The 18532-nt window shown below is 38.5% G+C and overlaps 1 pseudogene; it reads left to right on the top strand.

Moving 5' to 3' along the window:
* The first annotated feature begins 4823 nt into the window (after positions 1-4823).
* LOC102282695 (olfactory receptor 4C3D-like) lies at positions 4824-5756 on the top strand (annotated as a pseudogene).
* The last annotated feature ends 12776 nt before the right edge of the window (positions 5757-18532 follow it).

Here is an 18532-nt window from a genome sequence, read left to right as displayed (position 1 = left end):
GGTATAACCTAAATCAAATCCCTTATGATTATACAGTGAAAGTGAGAAATAGATTTAAGGCCTAGATTTGATAGATAGAGTGCCTGATGAACTATGGACTGAGGTTGGTGACACTGTACAGGAGACAGGGATCAAGACCATCCCCATGGAAAAGAAACGCATAAAAGCAAAATGGCTGTCTGGGTATGCCTTACAAATAGCTGTGAAAAGAAGAGAAGTGAAAAGCAAAGGAGAAAAGGAAAGATATAAGCATCTGAATGCAGAGCTTCAAAGAATAGCAAGAAGAGATAAGAAAGCCTTCTTCAGCAATCAATGCAAAGACATAGAGGAAAACAACAGAATGGGAAAGACTAGAGATCTCTTGAAGAAAATTAGAGATACCAAGGGAATATTTCATGCAAAGATGGGCTCAATAAAGGACAGAAATGGTATGGACCTAACAGAAGCAGAAGATATTAAGAAGAGGTGGCAAGAATACACAGAAGAACTGTACAAAAAAGATCTTCACAAGCCAGATAATCACTGTGGTGTGATCACTGAGCTAGAGCCAGACATCCTGGAGTGTGAAATCAAGTGGGCCTTAGAAAGTATCACTATGAACAAAGCTAGTGGAGGTGACAGAATTCCAGTTGAGCTATTTCAAATCCTGAAAGATGATGCTGTGATAGTGCTGCACTCGATATGCCAGCAAATCTGGAAAACTCAGCAGTGGCCACAGGACTGGAAAAAGTCAGTTTTTATTCCAATGCCAAAGAAAGGCAATGCCAAAGAATGCTCAAACTACCACACAGTTGCACTCATCTCACACACTAGTAAAGTAATGCTCAGAATTCTCTAAGCCAGGCTTCAGCAATATGTGAACCATGAATTTACAATTGTTAAGCTGGTTTTAGAAAAGGTAGAGGAACCAGAGACCAAATTGCCAACATCCACTGGATCATCAAAAAAGCAAGAGAGTTCCAGAAAAACATCTATTTCTGCTGTATTGACTATGCCAAAGCCTTTGACTGTGTGGATCACAATAAACTGTGGAAAATTGTGAAAGAGATGGGAATACCAGAGCACCTGACTTGCCTCTTGAGAAATTTGTATGCAGGTCAGGAAGCAACAGTTAGAACTGGATATGGAACAACAGGTTCCAAATAGGAAAAGGAGTATGTCAAGGCTGTATATTGTCACCCTGCTTATTTAACTTATATGCAGAGTACATCATGAGAAATGCTGTGCTGGAAGAAGCACAAGCTGGAATCAAGATTGCTGGGAGAAATATCAATAACCTCAGATATGCAGATGACACCACCTTTATGGCAGAAAGTGAAGAGGAACTCAAAAGCCTCTTCATGAAGGTGAAAGAATAGAATGAAAAAGTTAGTTTAAAACTCAACATTCAGAAAACAAAGATCATGGCATCTGGTCCCACCACTTCATGGGAAATAGATGGGGAAACAGTGGAAACAGTGTCAGACTTTATTTTGGGGGGCTCCAAAATCCCTGCAGATGGCGACTGAAGCCATGAAATTAAAAGACGCTTACTCCTTGGAAGAAAAGTTATGACCAACCTAGATAACATATTGAAAAGCAGAGACCTTACTTTGCCAACAAAGGTCCATCTAGTTAAGGCTATGGTTTTTCCAGTGGTCATGTATGATGTGATAGTTGGACTGTGAAGAAGGCTGAGTGCCAAAGAATTGATGCTTTTGAACTGTGGTGTTGGAGAAGACTGTTGAGAGTCCCTTGGACTGCAAGGAGATCCAACCAGTCCATTCTGAAGGAGATCAGCCCTGGGTGTTCTTTGGAAGGAATGATGCTAAAGCTTAAACTCCAGTACTTTGGCCACCTCATGCGAAGAGTTAACTCATTGGAAAAGACTCTGATGCTTGGAGGGATTGGAGGCAGGAGGAGAAGAGGATGACAGAGGATGAGATGGCTGGATGGCATCACTGACTCGATGGATGTGAGTCTGAGTGAACTCCGGAAGTTGGTGATGGCCAGGGAGGCCTGGAGTGCTGCGATTCATGGGGTTGCAAAGAATCAAACACGACTGAGTGACTGAACTGAACTGAACGGAAACCTAAGGAGGAGATTAAAATTAAAGATGAGTGCTATAAAAGTTATCTTCTAAAGTTCAGTTAAGTGAAATAATTGAGTTGCTGGCTAGATTTGTTAATGATGGTGAAATACCCTTGGGGTCCAATTAGCCACAGTTAAGAAACTACAAATTTTGCCTACAAACAGGATGTGTATGACACCTTTAAGACTCAAGAGGAAGATCTTATGCAAAGATACTGTTTATAAATCAATAAAGACACTTTCTGTAGCTGAGCTAGTTGACATTTTTAACTTTACAACTTATCTCATTTTTGGTGAACTAACAGTTGCCTGAAGCCCTGGTCATGGACCTATGTCAGACACGTTCATAGGTGAGATTTTTTTTTTTTTTTTTAATGAAATCATGTAATCATAGACCCTCAAGTTTAAATGATCTTACAAATTATATAATCATCCCTCATCCTCACTGATATGAGATTTAAATCCTTTCTTCAGTAAGCATCCAGAATGTTAGACTCAACTACAATGCTACCAACTTAGAAGTAAAAGTGTGTATTTTTCTCAGTGATACATATTTATATTAGTTAAAAAAATAATTATTTAGAATAATTTTGTATTTCAACTTTGCATCCAAAATTTTCCCACTTAATTATACAACATTAGAATTTTCCTAAGATGTTGCACAACTTTTTAAAACACCCAAAAATAATCATTTCATTAATACAGCTAAATTTTTCACAGCTCTTAACAGTTGTAAATAATGAATTTTCCATTTCTAAAATATTTTCCTTTAGAATTTATTCCTAGGAAGAATATTGTGGAGCCAAAGAAAAATGAAAAAGTAATTTCTATTTCTTCAGAGTTATTTCTAAAACACTTAATTAGACATAACTATGTCTAATTCTGCTCTATGTATTGATACACTATTATCTTTTCTGATCATTTCTGGGATCCCAATTCAAAATAAGAGAATATAATGAAGCTGCAGCAGTTTGTTTCCACATAAGTATAAAATTTTTATTTTGGATAATTTAAAAACAAGATTCTTTATCCTTGAAAGGGAAATAATTTTTTTTTCAGAATACATTGTATTATGTTTATGGTTTCTCTTCTCTTTTTTTGGGAAATGTATATCCCCAATTTTTCATTCTATTAGTAATGCAGTATCCTGGAAACAGGAATGATAGCTAGTATGGAAAGACTGGAGAGGAAGGCATAGGAATGTATTTGGCAAAAACATAAAGGAGTGGGAAAAGCATTCCTATCATGGTGGGATGAGCTGCTGTTGTTTGGTAATAAAATATCAGGCGTTAAGAGCAATTAACATGGATTCTTTTTATCACTCTGTGTAAACATACATACATTAAAATACAGATTAAGTATCCAATAAATATTGTTGGGGACTTCCCTAGTGGCTCAGAGGGTATTTGTTGAATGAATTAACTTGGAATAAGTATTTACCAGTATGCAACAGATTTGATATACTTGTGTTAGTCTGTGTATATATGTATAGTGCATTATCTATCTCTTTATCTTACCTGGCAAGCTATTTCAGTTAGTTCTCCACATTGAAATTTTCATTTTAAAACTTTGAAAATAAGGATTTCTTTTCCCTAACAGATCCTTATGTATTGAACACCTATGAAAGAGTTTTTTTATCCATGTCTACTGAATCTGTACTTTACTTTATATTTTTACAACAATATAAAAATGTTAAATTGTATGTGGATCAAAGTTTTAAAGAATAAAAAAATCAATTAATAAATGCCATAATCATCTTGAAAGTAAAATGACTCAGTAAAATTCTCTTTCTTAGAGGCAAGAATATTTTCACATTCACCCCAGAAAGAGTATCAGAAATTACTAAATTGGAATGCAGCTTCCTTTCAAAAGCTTGTTTCTCATCAAGTAATGATAAACAGAACAGGAGAATGAGAACACTTAAATTTCTCCCAAGTTTATGGGTAGGACAAGCAGTTGTATACTTATCCATGGAAATGGCAATTCACCAAGCATTTAATCATCATCTAATAGGTTTCATGCATTACAGATATTATGCCAGGTACTATGATAAGTGAGGAAACACAGTTGAATGCTATATGTGTTCTGATAGGTACCAGAGAGGATGTGTTGCCAAAGACTTTTATATATGTATACACACACACACACACACACACACACACACACACACACACACATATATATATATATATATATATATATATATATATAATCTTTAACATGCCTGCTTATGACAGATATTTATTGATGATGTCTTTCCACAGTAAGAGCTGAGAGTTCAGATGCAAATTCTAATGGAAGAGGGAGTAACTCTTACATCTGAGGGGTAACTGTAGGCTTATAGGATGAATCTGAGAATTGCAATTTGTAAATTGACTAAAAGGAAGGCTCAGAAGTATGGAGCACTAAGATGACTTGTCAGACTCATGTGGAATTGGAGCCAGGAGAAGAATCCAGATCCCATAGCCCAATGTTTTCTCAGTAAATTAAAAGTTGACTGATAGGTGTTTACAGGTGAGAGAAACTAGATGTCTGAAGAGGTAAAAAGCATCATGGAGGAAGAATTAAAAAAAATAATAACATTAAAGCAACTATGGGGCAGAAGTATCAAGGACATGCTCCACATTCACTGCAACCGCTCTGTTTTTGTTCTAAGACATTCAGACAACTCTTTCCTAATTAACAAGTATCATTCTTTATATCTTTGTAGGCAATTCAGGCCCCAGGAAGGTGGGAGTTCATAAATGAATCTCATGGCTCCCAACAATGTGACTGAATTTGTTCTCTTGGGACTCACATAGAATCCACCCTTGCAGAAAATACTCTTTGTTGTCTTTTTGTTCATTTTCCTGTTCACTGTGCTCACCAATCTGTTCATTGTCATCACCATCTCCCTCAGCCCCACACTTTCAGTTCCCATGTACTTCTTTCTCACTCACTTGTCCTTCATAGATGGCATCTTCAGCTCTGTCACCACCCCCAAAATGATCATTGACCTGCTGTACCAGAGGAGAACCATCTCCTGGGCTGGATGCCTGACTCAACCCTTTCTGGAGCACTTTCTGGCAGCATCAGAGGTCATCATCCTCATCATGTCCATGGCCTCTGACCGCTACATGGACATCTGCAAGCCTCTGCACTACACGGCCATCATGAGATAGAGGCTCTGCCAGCTCCTGGTGGTGGTGGCCTGGACTGGGGGGATCCTGCATGCCACCGTGCAGATGTTATTCACTGTGGACTTGACCTTCTGTGGACCCAATATCATTAATCACTTCATATGTGATTTCTTTTCACTGTTGGAAATTGCCTGCAGCAACACTTACAGGCTGGGAATGGTGGTGGCCACTAACAGTGGGGGCATGTGCTTACTTATGTTTTTAATGCTGCTGATCTCCTACATAGTCATCCTGAGCTCCCTGAAATCCCAAGGATCTGAAGGATGGCACAAGGCCCTCCCATGTGGCTCCCACTTTACAGTAGTGGTGCTCTATTTTATCCCTTGTATTTTCACCTATACCCGTCCAGTGATCAGTTACCCTGAAGACAAGTTGGTGAGTGTGTTCTTTGCAATCCTCACTCCCACGTTAAATCCTATCATTTACACAGTGAGAAACAGAGGTGAAAAATGCTGTGAGGAGTTTGTTGAAGAGGACAGTAATGTAGCTGTTCATGATGCCAATTAGAGGATGATTTATATGCATTGATATCCTTGAACCTATTGTAAATTGTGATAGAAACTAAAATACTTTGCAGAACACTGACAGAAAAAAAGGCTCTGAAACTAACATTTGTTGATAATTTAGTATTGTCTAGATGCAGGAAGTGAAGAGGAACTAAAAGGCCTCTTGATGAAAATGAAAGAGAAGAGTGAAAAAGTTGGCTTAAAACTCAACATTCAGAAAACAAAGATCATGACATCTGGTCCCATCACTTCACGGGAAATAGATGGGGAAACAGTGGAAACAGAGTCAGATTTCATTTTTTTATGGGCTCCAAAATCACTGCAGATGGTGACTGCAGCCATAAAATTAAGACGTTTATTCCTTGGAAGAAAACTTATGACCAACCTAGATAGCATATTGAAAAGCAGAGACATTACTTTGCCAACAAAGGTCCATCTAGTCAAGGCTTTGCTTTTCCAGTGGTCATGTATGGATGTGAGAGTTGGACTGTGAAGAAAGCTGAGCGCCAAAGAATTAATGCCTTTGAACTGTTGTGTTGGAGAAGACTCTTGAGAGTCCCTTGGACTGCAAGGAGATCCAACCAGTCCATTCTGAAGGAGATCAGCCTTGGATGTTCTTTGGAATGAACGATGCTAAAGCTGAAATTCCAGTACTTTGGCCACCTCATGCAAAAAGACTCTGATGCTGGGAGGGATTGGAGGCAGGAAGAGAAGGGGACGACAGAGGACGAGATGGCTGGATGGCATCACTGAGTTGATGGATGTGAGTCTGAATGAACTCCGGGAGTTGGTGATGGCCAGGGAGGCATGGTGTGCTGCGATTCATGGGGTTGCAAAGAATCAAACACGACTGAGTGACTGAACTGAACTGAACTGAGACATATCTTTGGAGAAGGCACTGGCGACCCACTCCAGTACTGTTGCCTGGAAACTCCCGTGGAAGGAGGAGCCTGGTAGGCTGCAGTCCATGGGATCGCTAAGAGTCGGACACGACTGGGTGACTTCACTTTCCCTTTTCACTTTCATGCATTGGAGAAGGAAATGGTAACCCACTCCAGTGTTCTTGCCTGGAGAATCCCTGGGATGGAGGAGCCTGGTGGGCTGGCGTCTATGGGGTTGCACAGAATCAGACACGACTGACTTGACTTAGCAGCAACAGCAGACATATCTTAGGCATTTTTGTAAATTTTAATATAGTTTCTAGAGACTAACACACACACACACATAGACTTCAATATTAATGTTCATAGCCACAAGATAAATAATAAAGAAAATATAAACCACTAGTTTTATGTTTGTAGAGTTTATTATTCTCCACTGTTACTACTACTTTACTGAATTTTCCAGTAAATTTATCTTACTTGGATAAAATTGACTTTTCTATAGACCATTGATCTCTGAACTTTTTCTAGTTTTGTTTAGCTTGTGGTAAAACAAATAAGGGAGGGAGGAGCCAAGATGGCGGAGGAGTAGGACGGGGAGAACACTTTCTCCCCCACAAATTCGTCAAAAGAGCATTTAAACGTCGAGTAAATTCCACAAAACAACTTCTGAATGCCGGCAGAGGACATCAGGCACCCAGAAAAGCAACCCAACTCTTCGAAAGGAGGTAGGAAAAAATAATAAAAACAAACAAAAAAAAGAGACAAAAGAGGGAGGGACGGAGTTCCGTCCCGGGAAGGGAATCTTAAAAAGAGAGAAGTTTCCGAACATCAGGAAACCTTCTCACTGCCGAATCTGTGCCGAGCTTTGGAAGCACAGGGGGCAACATAACAGGGAGAAAAAATAAATAAACAATTTAAAACTCGCAGATTGCGAGCCCTACGGTAACTCCCCCAGCAGAGAAGCAGCGCAGATGCCTGCATCTGCCATTAGCAAACCGGGGCTGGGCAGGGAGGCGCGGCGTGGGCTGCATCGCTGAGAGTAAGAATCTGGCCTGAATACCCTGAGCGCTATCTGAGCGAAATAATTTGGGCTAGCAAACCAGACTGTGGGATACCTACCACGCGAAAAGCCAGCCCTAACCTAAGACCGCCAGGCCCGCGCACGAAACAAAGGACTGAACAGAGATAGCCGGCTGCAGACCTTCCCCCTCCGGTGACAGGCAGCCAGAGCCGGAAGGGGGCAATCGCAGCCCCAGAGAGACATTATCTATAAAATTGTAAGCAGGCTTCTTTGCTAACTAAAACTTCTTGGGGTTCTGGACGGTCAACATCTGCCTGAGAAGGTGCGCCGGTTTTACATCCAGATAACCGAGTGGCGGGGAGGCGATAAGTCGCAGCATTGGCGCTCGCCTGGGAAGAGCAAATTGGCGCTCGGACCTGGGAAGAGCACAAAACGCAGGCCCAACTGAGTCTGCACCTCTGAGGACTACCCGAGTGCCTGAACCTGAGCGGCTTGGACCTGGGAGGTGCATGCAGCCCAGGGCCAGCCTCGGATTGTTCCCGGCGGAACAACCTAGAGTCCGAGCAGTGTGGACAGGGAGGCTACACGCGCCATGAGCGGGGGCAGACCCAGGGTGGCTGAGGCGCTGCGAGCCCACGCCAGTGTTATTTGTTTGCAGCATCCTCCCTCCCTCCCCACAGCGACTGAACAAGTAAGCCTAAAAAAAAAAAAAAAAAAAAAAAAGTGTCCTCCACCGTGCCCTTTGAGTCAGGGCGGAAACCAGATACTGAAGAGACTAGCAAACGGAAGAAGATATAACAGAGGGAAACGCCTTGGAAGCTACAGGCAATAGATCAAAACCCTGTGGTTACTACGGACTACATAGGAAGGGGCCTATAGATCTTGAGAAATATAAATCTGACCAAGGAACTAGCCAAAAATGAACTGAACCCACAACACCCACAAAAAAAAAAAAAAAAAAAGTCCTAGATATATTTTTATTATTTTTATGATCATTCTTTCTTTTTTTTTTTTAACTAAAAAAAAAAAAAAATTTTTAAGTCCTCTATTGTTCCTTTAATTTTCACTTTTATAACCTATTACTTTGCAAAAAAAAAAAAAAAAAAAAACCCGATTTTTTTTTTCTTCAGCAAACTTCATATATATATATTTTATAATTTTTTGACCTTGATTTTTTTGTTTTTTTGTTTTTTGTTTTTTTCTTCTTTTCTTTAACATTGTATTTTTGAAATTCCAAACTCTACTCTAGATTTTTAATTTTCGCTTTTTGGTATATGTTATCAATTTTGTACCTATAGTTTTTTTTTATATAATTTCTGTGACTTTTTTTTTTTTTTTTCTTCTCTGTTTCTTTCTCTTCTTCTTTTATATAACATTGTATATCTGAAATTCCAAACTTTACTCTAGATTTTTAATTTATGCTTTTTGGTATTTGATATCAATTTTGTACCTGTATTTTCTTTATAATTTTTGTGACATTGTTCGTATTTGTTTGTTTGTTTTCTCTCTTTATTTTTCTTCTTCTTCTTTTTTTTTTTTTAACATTGTATTTTTGAAATTCCAAACTCTACTCTAGATTTTTAATTTTTGCTTTCTGGTATTAGTTATCAATTTTGTACCTGTACTTTCTTTATAATTTTCGTGACCTTGTTTGTTTTTGTTTGTTCGTTTTTTCTCTCTTTCTTTTCCTTCTTCTTTTCTTTAACATCGTATTTTTTTGAAATTCCAAACTCTACTCTAGATTTTTAATTTTCGCTTTCTGGTATTAGTTATCAATTTTGTACCTGTACTTTCTTTATAATTTTCATGACCTTGTTTGTTTTTGTTTGTTCATTCTTTCTCTCTTTCTTTTCCTTCTTCTTTTTTTAACATCGTATTTTTTGAAATTCCAAACTCTACTCTAGATTTTTAATTTTGCTTTTATGTATTTGTTACCAATTTTGTACCTTTAAGGACCCAATCTTCAGGACCCATTTTTCACTAGGGAGTGAGATTACTGGCTTGACTGCTCTCTCTCCCTTTGGACCCTCCTTTTTCTCCACCAGGTCGCCTGTGTCTCCCCCCCTAACCCCTCTCTACTCTACCCAACTCTGTGAATTTCTGTGTGTTCCAGATGGTGGAGAACACTTAGGAACTGATTACTGGCTGGATCTGTCTCCCTCCTTTTCATTCCCCCCTTTATCCTTCTGGCCACCTCTGTTACCTTCCTCCTTCTTCTCTTCTCTGTATAACCCCGTGAACATCTCTGAGTGGTCCAGTTGCGGAGTGCACATAAGGAAGTGACTACTGGATAGCCCACTCTCTCCACTATTGATTCACCTCATCTCATTTGGGTCACCTCTAACTCCCTCCTCCCTCTTCTCTTCTCCATGTAACCCTGTGAACCTCTCTGAGTGACCCTCACTGTAGAGAAACTTATCATCTTTAATGTAGATGTTTTATCAATGGTGCTGTATAGAAGGAGAAGTTTTGAAACTACTGTAAAAATAAGACCGATAATCGGAAGCAGGAGACTTAAGTCCAAACCCTGACTCCAGGGAACTCCTGACTCCAAGGAACATTCATTGACAGGAGCTCATCAAATGCCTCCATACCGACACTGAAACCAAGCACCACACAAGGGCCAATAAGTTCCAGGGCAAGACATACCAAGCAAATTCTCCAGCAACAAAGGAACACAGCCCTGAGCTTCAAGATACAGGCTGCCCAAAATCACCCCAAAACTATAGACATCTCATAACTCATTACTGGACATTTCATTGCACTCCAGAGAGAAGAAATACAGCTCCACCCACAGAACACCGACACAAGCTTCCCTAACCAGGAAACCTTGACAAGCCACCTGTACAAACCCACACACAGTGAGGAAACGCCATAATAAAGAGAACTCCACAAACTGCCAGAATACAGAAAGGACACCCCAAACTCAGCAATTTAAACAAGATGAAGAGACAGAGGAATACTCAGCAGATAAAGGAACAGGATAAATGCCCACCAAACCAAACAAAAGAGGAAGAGATAGGGAATCTACCTGATAAAGAATTCGAATAATGATAGTGAAATTGATCCAAAATCTTGAAACTAAAATGGAATCACAGATAAATAGCCTGGAGACAAGGATTGAGAAGATGCAAGAAAGGTTTAACAAGGACCTAGAAGAAATAAAAAGAGTCAATATATAATGAATAATGCAATAAGTGAAATTAAAAACACTCTGGAGGCAACAAATAGTAGAATAACAGAGGCAGAAGACAGGATTAGTGAATTAGAAGATAGAATGGTAGAAATAAATGAATCAGAGAGGATAAAAGAAAAACGAATTAAAAGAAATGAGGACAATCTCAGAGACCTCCAGGACAATATTAAATGCTACAACATTGAATCATAGGGTTCCAGAAGAAGACAAAAAGAAAGACCATGAGAAAATACTTGAGGAGATAATAGTTGAAAACTTCCTAAAATGGGGGAAGGAAATAATCACCCAAGTCCAAGAAACCCAGAGAGTACCAAACAGGATAAACCCAAGGAGAAACACCCCAAGACACATATTAATCAAATTAACAAAGATCAAACACAAAGAACAAATATTAAAAGCAGCAAGGGAAAAACAACAAATAACACACAAGGGAATTCCCATAAGGATAACAGCTGATCTTTCAATAGAAACTCTTCAAGCCAGGAGGGAATGGCAAGACATACTTAAAATGATGAAAGAAAATAACCTACAGCCCAGATTATTGTACCCAGCAAGGATCTCATTCAAGTATGAAGGAGAAATCAAAAGCTTTTCAGACAAGCAAAAGCTGAGAGAATTCTGCACCACCAAACCAGCTCTCAACAAATACTAAAGGATATTCTCTAGACAGGAAACACAAAAATGGTGTATAAACTCGAACCCAAAACAATAAAGTAAATGGCAACGGGAACATACTTATCAGTAATTACCTTAAATGTAAATGGGTTGAATGCCCCAACCAAAAGACAAAGACTGGCTGAATGGATACAAAAACAAGACCCTACATATGTTGTCTACAAGAGACCCACCTCAAAACAGGGGACACATACAGACTGAAAGTGAAGGGCTGGAAAAAGATTTTCCATGCAAATAGGGACCAAAAGAAAGCAGGAGTAGCAATACTCATATCAGATAAAATAGACTTTAAAACAAAGGCTGTGAAAAGAGACAAAGAAGGTCACTACATAATGATCAAAGGATCAATCCAAGAAGAAGATATAACAATTATAAATATATATGCACCCAACACAGGAGCACCACAGTACGTAAGACAAAATGCTAACAAGTATGAAAGGAGAAATTAACAATAACACAATAATAGTGGGAGACTTTAATACCCACTTACACCTATGGATAGATCAACTAAACAGAAAATTAACAAGGAAACACAAACTTTAAACGATACAATAGACCAGTTAGACCTAATTGATATCTATAGGTCATTTCATCCCAAAACAATGAATTTCACCTTTTTCTCAAGTGCACATGGAGCCTTCTCCAGGATAGATCACATCCTGGGCCATAAAGCTAGCCTTGGTAAATTCAAAAAAATAGAAATCATTCCAAGCATCTTTTCTGACCACAATGCAATAAGATTAGATCTCAATTACAGGAGAAAAACTATTAAAAATTCCAACATATGGAGGCTGAACAACACTCTGCTGAATAACCAACAAATCACAGAAGAAATCAAAAAAGAAATCAAAATTTTCATAGAAACGAATGAAAATGAAAACACAACAACCCAAAACCTGTGGGACACGGTAAAAGCAGTCCTAAGGGGAAAGTTCATAGCAATACAGGCACACCTCAAGAAACAAGGAAAAAGTCAAATAAATAACCTAATTCTACACCTAAAGCAACTAGAAAAGGAAGAAATGAAGAACCCCAGGGTTAGTAGAAGGAAAGAAATCTTAAAAATTAGAGCAGAAATAAATGCAAAAGAAACAAAAGAGACCATAGCAAAAATCAACAAAACCAAAAGCTGGTTCTTTGAAAGGATAAATAAAATTGACAAACCATTAGCCAGACTCATCAAGAAACAAAGGGAGAAAAATCAAATCAACAAAATTGGAAACGAAAATGGAGAGATCACAACAGACAACACAGAAATACAAAGGATCATAAGAGACTACTATCAACAATTATATGCCAATAAAATGGAAAACGTGGAAGAAATGGACAAATTCTTAGAAAAGTACAACTTTCCAAAACTGGACCAGGAAGAAATAGAAAATCTTAACAGACCCATCACAAGTATGGAAATTGAAACTGTAATCAAAAATCTTCCAGCAAACAAAAGCCCCCGGTCCAGACGGCTTCACAGCTGAATTCTACCAAAAATTTAGAGAAGAGCTAACACCTATCCTGCTCAAACTCTTCCAGAAAATTGCAGAGGAAGGTAAACTTCCAAACTCATTCTATGAGGCCACCATCACCCTAATACCAAAACCTGACAAAGATGCCACACAAAAAAAGAAAACTACAGGCCAATATCACTGATGAACATAGATGCAAAAATCCTTAACAAAATTCTAGCAATCAGAATCCAACAACACATTAAAAAGATCATACACCATGATCAAGTGGGCTTTATCCCAGGGATGCAAGGATTCTTCAATATCCGCAAATCAATCAATGTAATACACCACATTAACAAATTGAAAAATAAAAACCATATGATTATCTCAATAGTTGCAGAGAAAGCCTTTGACAAAATTCAACACCCATTTATGATAAAACCTCCCCAGAAAGCAGGAATAGAAGGAACATACCTCAACACAATAAAAGCTATATATGACAAACCCACAGCAAACATTAATTGAAAGCATTTCCTCTAAAGTCAGGAACAAGACAAGGGTGCCCACTTTCACCATTACTATTCAACATAGTTTTGGAAGTTTTGGCCACAGCAATCAGAGCAGAAAAAGAAATAAAAGGAATCCAAATTGGAAAAGAAGAAGTAAAACTCTCACTATTTGCAGATGACATGATCCTCTACATAGAAAACCCTAAAGAGTCCACCAGAAAATTACTAGAACTAATCACTGACTACAGTAAAGTTGCAGGATATAAAATCAACACACAGAAATCCCTGGCATTCCTATACACTAATAATGAGAAAACAGAAAGAGAAATTAAGGAAACAATTCCATTCACCATTGCAACGGAAAGAATAAAATACTTAGGAATATATCTACCTAAAGAAACTAAAGACCTATATATAGAAAAAACTATAAAACACTGGTGAAAGAAATCAAAGAGGACACTAATAGATGGAGAAATATACCATGTTCATGGATTGGAAGAATCAATATAGTGAAAATGAGTATACTACCCAAAGCAATTTATAGATTCAACGCAGTCCCTATCAAGCTACCAACAGTATTCTTCACAGAGCTAGAACAAATAATTTCACAATTTGTATGGAAATACAAAAAACCTCGAATAGCCAAAGCGATCTTGAGAAAGAAGAATGGAACTGGAGGAATCAACCTACCTGACTTCAGGCTCTACTACAAAGCCACAGTTATCAAGACAGTATGGTACTGGCACAAAGACAGAAATATTGATCAATGGAATAAAATAGAAAGCCCAGAGATAAATCCACGCACATATGGACACCTTATCTTCGACAAAGGAGGCAAGAATATACAATGGATTAAAGACAATCTCTTTAACAAGTGGTGCTGGGAAATCTGGTCAACCACTTGTAAAAGAATGAAACTGGACCACTTTCTAACACCATACACAAAAATAAACTCAAAATGGATTAAAGATCTAAACGTAAGACCAGAAACTATAAAACTCCTAGAGGAGAACATAGGCAAAACACTCTCTGACATACATCACAGCAGGATACTCTATGACCCACCTCCCAGAATATTGGAAATAAAAGCAAAAATAAACAAATGGGACCTAATTAACCTTAAAAGCTTCTGCACATCAAAGGAAACTATTAGCAAGGTGAAAAGACAGCCTTCAGAATGGGAGAAAATAATAGCAAATGAAGCAACCGACAAACAACTAATCTCAAAAATATACAAGCAACTCCTACAGCTCAGCTCCAGAAAAATAAACGACCCAATCAAAAAATGGGCCAAAGAACTAAATAGACATTTCTCCAAAGAAGACATACAGATGGCTAACAAACACATGAAAAGATGCTCAACATCACTCATTATCAGAGAAATGCAAATCAAAACCACTATGAGGTACCATTTCACACCAGTCAGAATGGCTGCATCCAAAAGTCTACAAATAATAAATGCTGGAGAGGGTGTGGAGAAAAAGGGAACCCCTTACACTGTTGGTGGGAATGCAAACTAGTACAGCCACTATGGAGAACAGTGTGGAGATTCCTTAAAAACTGGAAATAGAACTGCCTTATGATCCAGCAACCCCACTGCTGGGCATACACACTGAGGAAACCAGAAGGGAAAGAGACACGTGTACCCCAATGTTCATCGCAGCACTGTTTATAATAGCCAAGACATGGAAGCAACCTAGATGTCCATCAGCAGATGAATGGATAAGAAAGCTGTGGTACATATACACAATGGAGTATTACTCAGCCATTAAAAAGAATACATTTGAATCAGTTCTAATGAGGTGGATGAAACTGGAGCCTATTATACAGAGTGAAGTAAGCCAGAAGGAAAAACATAAATACAGTATACTAACGCATATATGGAATTTAGAAAGATGGTAACAATAACCCGGTGTACGAGACAGCAAAAGAGACACTGATGTATAGAACAGTCTTATGGACTCTGTGGGAGAGGGAGAGGGTGGGAAGATTTGGGAGAATGGCAATGAAACATGTAAAATATCATGTAGGAAACGAGTTGCCAGTCCAGGTTCGATGCATGATGCTGGATGCTTGGGGCTGGTGCACTGGGACGGCCCAGAGCGATGGTATGGGGAGGGAGGAGGGAGGAGGGTTCGGGATGGGGAACACATGTATACCTGTGGCGGATTCATTTTGATATTTGGCAAAACTAATACACAATTATGTAAAGTTTAAAAATAAAATAAAATTGGAAGAATAAAAAAAAATAAAAAAAAATAAATAAAAAATAAAATAAAACAAATAAGGGATAAAAATTGTTCGATAAATACCAAGGGAAGGGGCAATTGAATAAGGGAATCACAGATGAATTTTTTTCTGCACTATGAAATCATCAAAGTCAAAAGAGAGACACTTACATTAGGAGGAATAATTCACAATCTATCTACAATTATTTTTTTTTTTTGGCACAAACATTATACAGGGATTTTTAAATTAACCTTAATTGTCTTTTATTTTCTTAAATATCCTCATGGTTCACATTTTTCTTGAATATAATAGAAATGTTTTCATCTTCATAGCAAGATTTGAGGAACCATTTGAAACAAGAAGAGTAAACACCTTTTATAAATTGCAACAAAAAAAGCATATGGTTCGTTTCCAAAGAATTTCAGAAAAACATCTACTCTTGCTTCATTGACTACACTAAAGCCTTTGACTGTGTGTATCACAGTAAACTGGAAAATTCTTAAAGAAATAAACCACCTTACCTGCATCCTGAGAAATCTGTATGCAGGTAAGAAGCAACAGTTAGAATTGGAAATGGAACAAAGAACTGGTTCCAAATTGGGAAAGAAGTAGGTCAAGGCTGTATATTGTCACCCTGCTTATTTAACTTATATGCAGAGTACATCATGCCAAATGCTGAGCTGGATGAAGCACAAGCTGGAATCAAGATTTCTGGGAGAAATATCATAAACATCAGACATGTAGATGACACCACCCTTATGACCTGCTGCACTGGAGGAGAACCATCTCCTGGGATGGCTGCCTGACTCAGCTCTTTATGGAGCACTTCCTGAGAGCATCAGCAACCCATCGTCCTCACTGTCATGTCCTATGACTGCTACATGGCCATCTGCAAGCCTCTGCACTACACAACCATTATTCGACAGGGGGTCTGCCAACTCCTGGTGGTGGTGGCCTGGACTGGGGGGATCCTGAATGCCATCGTGTAGGTTCTTTTCACCATGGACTTGACCTTATGTGCCTCAAATCTTATTGACCACTTTATGTGTAATTTCTTCTCACTGTTAAAACTATCCGTCAGCCACACCTACACGCTTGGAATCATGGTAGCAGCTAACACTGGGGCCATGTGCTTGCTCATTTTTTCCTGCTCCTCATCTCCTACACAGTAATCCTGAGCTCCCTGAAATCCCATGGCTCTGAAGGAAGGCTCAAGGCCCTCTCTACATGTGGCTCCCACTTTACAGTAGTGGTGCTCTCTTTCGCCCCTTGTACATTCACCTACATGCATCCTGTGACCACTTACCCTGTGGACAAGTGGGTGTCTGTGTTCTTTGCAATTCTCACTCCTATGTTAAATCCTATCATTTACACAGTTAGAAATGCAGAGGTGAAAAATGCAGTGAAAGTTTTGTTGACAAGGAGAGTAACTTAGGCTGTTCATAGTGCCTAGAAAGTGATGAGTTAAATACTTAGGAAGGGTTATACCTGTTGTAAAGTTTGAATGCCATCTAAGAAAATTTCCATGTCACTAACAAAAACAATAAAGAAAAAAGACCCAGAAACTAGCAATTGCTGTTTATTTAATATTGATATCTTTAATGTACTTTCCCAGTGTTTCAGCGTTCATGTTCATACCTTCAGAATTGGCAATGGAAAGAATAGCTATAAACACCCAGTTTGGTGACTGTAGAATATGTGTTTTTCCAGAGCCTCACTGGTACTTTACCAAGTTCTTCATATATGTCTTTGGATGAAATGCACATTGTCATAGGACTATGATGGCAGAACTCCTATTTTTGCTTAGCCTGTGGTAACAAAAACAAAGGATAGAAATTCTTAGGTAGGTACACAGTGGAGAGACAGTTGAGAGAAGGAATAACACCTGAATTTTTATTTGCACAATGAATTTACCCAAAGCAAAATGAGTGACAACCACAAAAGGAAGAAATAATAATTCATAGTCTAAAATTATTAAAACAAAAAGTGCAGAATAAATTTTGAAGTTACTCTTAATTTACTCTATTTTCTTCAATAAGCCTATGGTTCACAGATTTTCTTGAATATAAAGAAAATATTTCCATTTTCCAGATCAAGACTTGAAGAACCATTGTTAAAAAGGTTAAGCATCTTTCACTAATATCAAGACCAAAGTTTATGGTTTAGTTCCAAAGTTGTAGCTCTTTTAGGTCTGATACACATATTTACATGAAAGAACCTCTTATCTATCAGGCACATTCACTTCAGTTGACTTATACATGTACTAAACTAGTGGTTCCATTATCATTATAGTTATTATTATCATTATCTCCATTTAACAAGGAAGCAAATTGAAGATGAGAGATTTAGTAATTTACTTGCCTCACATCACTTGTTTTTCCTCCATAAAGTGGGTCAGGAGCTATTACACTGGAATTCAACTTCCTTGGCTGCTGCTGTTTGGTCCCTGAGTCATGTCTGACTCTTTGTGGCCCTGTGGACTGCAGCCCACCAGGCTCCTCTGTCCATGGGATTTCCCAGGCTAGAATACTGGAGTGGGTTGCCATATCCTTCTTCAGGGGATCTTCCCAACCCAGGGACTGAACCCACATCTTTGGCTTGGCAGGATGATTCTTTACCACTGGGCCACTGGGAAGCCAACAGCTTCCATACAAACTTCCAATCTAGGACATAAAAACTCAGTCTTAGTTTCTTACAAATGAAACATGATTGTCTATAGCATACTTGGATCTATAGATAAGAAAATTGACTGCAGTCTTAATGATTCACTTTGTCCTTCAAGAAAATGGTGTCCAACTTGTTTCAGGCTTCTCTCACA

The sequence above is a fragment of the Bos mutus genome, chromosome 15 (assembly GCF_027580195.1).
Source record: "Bos mutus isolate GX-2022 chromosome 15, NWIPB_WYAK_1.1, whole genome shotgun sequence".
In the NCBI taxonomy this organism is placed as follows: domain Eukaryota; kingdom Metazoa; phylum Chordata; class Mammalia; order Artiodactyla; family Bovidae; genus Bos; species Bos mutus.
The sequence above is the reverse complement of the archived record's forward strand: the minus strand, read 5'-3'. Positions and strand labels throughout refer to the sequence as shown.